The 5044-nt window shown below is 55.9% G+C and overlaps 1 long non-coding RNA gene across 1 annotated transcript in view; it reads left to right on the top strand.

Moving 5' to 3' along the window:
• Nucleotides 1–1130: 1130 nt before the first annotated feature.
• Nucleotides 1131–5044, top strand: part of LOC119469750 — a 23502-nt gene continuing 19588 nt past the window's right edge. The window contains exon 1 of the long non-coding RNA XR_005198594.1: nucleotides 1131–1795. This is a non-coding gene — a long non-coding RNA (uncharacterized LOC119469750). The remainder of the gene's footprint in view (nucleotides 1796–5044) is intronic.

Here is a 5044-nt window from a genome sequence, read left to right as displayed (position 1 = left end):
CCTAAGGTCAGGAATTTGAGACCAGCCTGTAGTGACAAAACCGTGCCTCTATTAAAAACTCAAAAACTTAGGCAGATGCGGTGGTGTACGCGCCTGTAGTCCCAGCAACTCGGAAGGCTGAGGCAGGAGAATCGTTTGAACTCAGGAGGCGTAGGTTGCAATGAGCTGAGATCACACTACTGCATTCCAGCCTGGGCTACAGAGCAAGACTGCATCTCAAAATAATAATAATAATAATAATAATGATTACAAAACAAAAGGAAATGTGTCAGAGCAGAATGGCCCGCTTAAGAGGTGACTCTCAGGCTCTCTGCGGGGAGCTGTGCATACCCTGCTGCAGATGATTTCTTGGGCTTCGTGTCTGTCTCTGAGTAAAACTGAGCTTCCTGAAGGCAGGGGTCAGTCTTGCCCACTGCGCTCCTCTGCAGCAGCTCCTAAAATCCTGCCTGCACTGGAACCTTGCTCACGAGGTCTCTATGGAACGAGGAAGAAACCGCAGCTTCCTCTTCTGTGAAATGCGGAGTGAAGAAGCCTCTGTGCAGGGCCGTCAAAAGAGTCAGTGAGTCAGCGCGTGTCGAAACATTCAGCATTGCACCTGATACGTGGCAGGAACGCTGGATGCGCCACTCCCAACCCTGCATTACCTGGCTCTGAGGCCATACAGGTCCAGCAGGGGTTTGCAGAGCCTCTTTAGTGCCTGTGAGAATGTGGCCTCAGCCCAGGACAGCATCTGGTGGGCCACCTGGAGAGGGAGGGGACAGTGAGAGCTGTCTTGGTTGTCCTCAACTGCCAGCCACGCCCCATTCTTGCTCTCACTCACCAGCTCCAGGGCGCCTTTCATGGCCCCCAGGGCCACCCTGATGGGCCTGGGACCCCCATTGCCTGGCATCCAAGGCATTGTATCCAAGGGCCCTGCAACTGGCAGCCAACACCCACCATGAGGCGTCTGGGCAGGTCAGAGGCCCAGTCCAGGCCTCAAGGAGACAGGGCCTCTTCCTGGGGTAAAGATGGTGGGGGAGTGGGGGGAAAGGAATAGAGCAGTAGGCTCTGGAGATTGCGGGCGAGTTGTCACAGCAGACCCAAGCTGCCTCTGCACTGCCTGCTCATAGCTTGTCTGGGAACTTGGATTGGGGGAGGGTTCCCACCACTCCTAGAACTGATACAAGGCTCTCTGCACCTGAACTGTTTGCATGAACATGGTTTATGCTGAACCCCTGCTTGCCTCCTAGGAGTCTGACAATGTGGTCCGTGCCAAGGAGCACCTGCCAATGGGGCAGCCCCACTAAACACCCTGGGTCACATAGTGCTGGGACAGCCAAGTCCCTCCTGTGTGAAGGCACTGGGACTGGGAGAGGACACTAGTTGCTGGCCCTGGTTCCCCCTGGACTCCGCCCTGGCCCCTTTCCCTGTGCCAACACTCCTGCCTCCTCTTACTGTAGTCAGTGACAGCTGCGAACAGCACAATGTGCCGGGTCATGGAGCACTCTTTCAAATTCACTGCCCTATGGGTGGCCATGGGACTCTGGCACAGCAGAGAGGCTACGGAGGTGACATTCAACAGCCAGTCAGAGGGATGCCCACCCTGGGACTGGGCAGAGTCTTGGGGGCTCTGTGCTGGGCCAAACATTAGCCCTGGATGGTGGAGAGGCCAGAAGTTCTTAGTCCTGCCAGGAAGGCAGTAGCTGTGAGCGTTTAACGACCACACGGCCACAGAGAGCTCATCGTGGAACCAGGAAGAGACCCTGTGACAGTGAGCTTCACAGAAACAAGGCTGTTCACTCTAAAGAAAGCAGGCGTAAGGGATATTAGCTTGGAGACCCTGTAAGAATAAGACAGCAGACCATGGAAAAAATGAAGGTTGGGCCAGGCACGGTGGCTGACACCTGTAATCCCAGCACTTTGGGAGGCTGAGGCGGGAGGATCACGAGGTCAAGAGATCAAGACCATCCTGGCCAATATGGTGAAACTCCATCTCTACTAAAAATAGAAAAATTGGCTGGGCGTGGTTGGGCTCACCTGTAGTCCCAGCTACTTGGGAGGCTGAGACAGGAATCACTTGAACCCGGGAGGCAGAGGTTGCAGTGAGCCAAATTCATGCCACAGCAGTCCAGCTTGGGCAACAGAGTGAGACTCCATGTTAAAAAAAACAAAACAAAAAACAAAAACCCCAAGACTATAGGTCTGTAAGAAGTAAGGCAGGGGTCTTAACACAGCTGAGCTGCAGGCCAGCGGGAAGCAAAGCCACCATTCTGATCGAAACAATGCCATACGTCAATGTGAGGGCTTAGGGCCCCGGACTGGGCGTAGATTTTGGTGCAGGGTTGAGCCCTCCCTCCCACACTCACATTCCAGCTCATTCCACAGTTGCTCCAGTCCCACCTGCAGCCGGTCCAGGTAAAGAGGCAGGTGCTGGGTCAGTGCCTGCCTGGCCTGGCTTTGGCCCCACAAGGTGGTGACGGCCCATCCACTCACCTGCATGGCCTCCAGGCCTGCCTGGGACAGCCAAAGGAGGAGGCCTGCCACGCCATCCAGGGTGCCTGCCGGCTGTACCTGAGCAGGGAAGCCAAGGCAGAATCAGGGTAAGGTCCAGGGCAGAGAGAGCCCCAGACCCTCCTGCCCAGGGTGGGATGCCTGGCAAGTGGGGGCTACAAGCCAGGCCAGAGGGGGAGCTCTCCACCCAATCCTTCCCCCCTGTGCTACCCACCAGCTGCTGGAACCTTTTCCAGCCAGGCTTGCACCTGGGAGCCAACTGCTGCAATTCTGGACTGTCAGGACAGAGAAGAGGCTGGGACTCCCTTGGGGCCGCATAGGAATGAAATAGACAAAAGGTCTCGGTGCCAGCGGCAGGTGCGGGCCTCACGCTGGGGCCATGTGCTCTGGTTTCTAGGCACAGATGGACCCAAAGGGCTCGGGATTCCTGGCACTGTGGCCTCTGCCCAGAGAAAGAATGGTAACCCCTTCCCTGTGTCCCAGTCCAGGCCCTCTCACCTCCACATGGCCCAGCAGGTGCCCCTGGCAGCCGTACACAGCCAGCAGGAGGCTGTGGTTGGCAGCCTGCAAGGTCAGGCGTCCCAGGGGCTGGAAGGGCTGCCTGCCATCCCGGAACAGGACCTCCACCTCTGCTGACTGCCCGTGGGCACATGCCCACAGCACCACACTCTCTTCTCTGCCCCCTGGAGCCAGAAGAGGATCTGCTGGGGCACCCTGATGTTTCCAGCTGTCTACTCCTCCTCCACCGCTTTCCATAGCTCCCTACTGCCCCAGGCCAAGCCTCAAAGCCCTAGGACTTGAGAACCTGGAGCTGCACCACCTCAGTCAACCTGCTAAGCCACCTGAAGCCCCCTCTTCTGTACCCTTCCCAGCAGCCTTACCTGACATGGCTGTCAGTGAGGGATGCCATGCAGTCCTGACAGGGTTTCACTGTCACCAAGGCAGGAGTGCAGTGGCACCATCACAGCTTGCTCCCAGCAGCTGGGACACAGGAGCACACCACCCTACCAGGCTTTAAGTAGAGATGAGAGTCTCACTATGTTGCCCAGGTTGATCTCGAACCCCTGAGCTCAAGCAATCCTCCTGTCTTGGCCTCCCAAAGTGCTGGGATTATAGCTGTGAGCCCCTGGGCCCAGTCCTGATTTCTGAAATCTTAATGCCCAGACCCCTCTCCTTTCTTGAGCCAATGGGGTCCATGACCCAGTTAGCTGAGCTGGGACCCAGCTGCCACTCACTTTCCTCATGGGACACAGAAGCCTGGAGACAGCTTGGGGCCCTGGACATTCACAGTCTCACTTTCTCCTCCCTGTTGTCCACATTTCCCTCCAACTGGACCAGGCTTTGAGAAGCTGAGGTGGAGACGCGTCCCAGTAGGCTAACCCGCTGAGCCTCGGAGCTGCGAAGCTTGGAGCAGGAGGGCAAAGTCCTGAGTGGAGTCTGTCCCAGGCCGTGTCCCTGGTCTCTGTCTCCTGCCAGCCCCAGGCTTAGGAAGGGGCTGGCTGAGGAGGCTGCAGTTGGACCTGCAGGAAACAAAGGGAAGCACAATAATCACACCCAATCTCCAGGGCACCAGGTTACCTGTGCCACATCCCTCCTGAAAGGCTCTCAGTGCCTTATCACAGAAAGCACCTATGAGAATACTCAGGGCCGGGCACAGTGGCTCACTTCTGTAATCCCGGCAATTTAGAAGGCTAAGGTGAGCAGATCACTTGAGCCCAGGAGTTTGATACCAGCCTAGGCAACATGGCAAAACCCTGTCTCTACCAAAAACACAAAAATTAGCCAGTCTCTTAGCAAATAGATTTAAACAATTTTTTTAAATATCCATCTAGGCCAGGCACGGTGGCTCACGCCTGTAATCCCAGTACTTTGGGAGGCCCAGGCAGGTGGATCGTGGATCACAAGGTCAGGAGCTCGAGACCGTCCTGGCTAACCCAGTAAAAAGCTGTCTCTACTAAAAATACAAAAAATTAGCTGGGTGTAGTAGCACACACCTGTAGTTCTAGCTACTTGAGAGGCTGAGGCAGAAGAATCGCTTGAACCGGGAGGCAGAGGTTGCAGTAAGCCAAGATGGCGCCACTGCACTTCAGCCTGGGTGACAGAGTGACTCTTTTCTCCCAAAAAAAGACCATCTAGGAGCCCACCAAACCAGCAGCAGCCTCCACAGGGCAACTTAGAGAAGGCTTCTCAGGCCCCACCCAGACACTCTGATTTCATTGGTTTCAGGGGGCACCCCGGGCACTTGTATTTCTAACATTCACAGTTCCCTGATGTTTCTGCCAATAGCCCAGGCTTTCCAAGTTTGCATAGGAACCACTGCAAAGGTCTAAGCAAGTTCAAGGAGATGCGGGTAACACCTGGCGCAACACCCCAGGCACTGAGCAGTTTACCTGCAGGCGCCTATCCTTGGGGCATGACAGAGACCAGAACCAGGACAGGTGTCTAGAATGGGGTGGGGGAGAGGCGCAGAGGCCCAGTGGGGGAAGGAGCCTCAGCTACCCTGTATTCTACTCCAGACACTGCAGCTAACAAGCTGTGCACCCTTCAGTAAGGG

This window comes from Cebus imitator, unplaced genomic scaffold (assembly GCF_001604975.1).
Source record: "Cebus imitator isolate Cc_AM_T3 unplaced genomic scaffold, Cebus_imitator-1.0 Scaffold810, whole genome shotgun sequence".
In the NCBI taxonomy this organism is placed as follows: Eukaryota; Metazoa; Chordata; class Mammalia; order Primates; family Cebidae; genus Cebus; species Cebus imitator.
The sequence above is the reverse complement of the archived record's forward strand: the minus strand, read 5'-3'. Positions and strand labels throughout refer to the sequence as shown.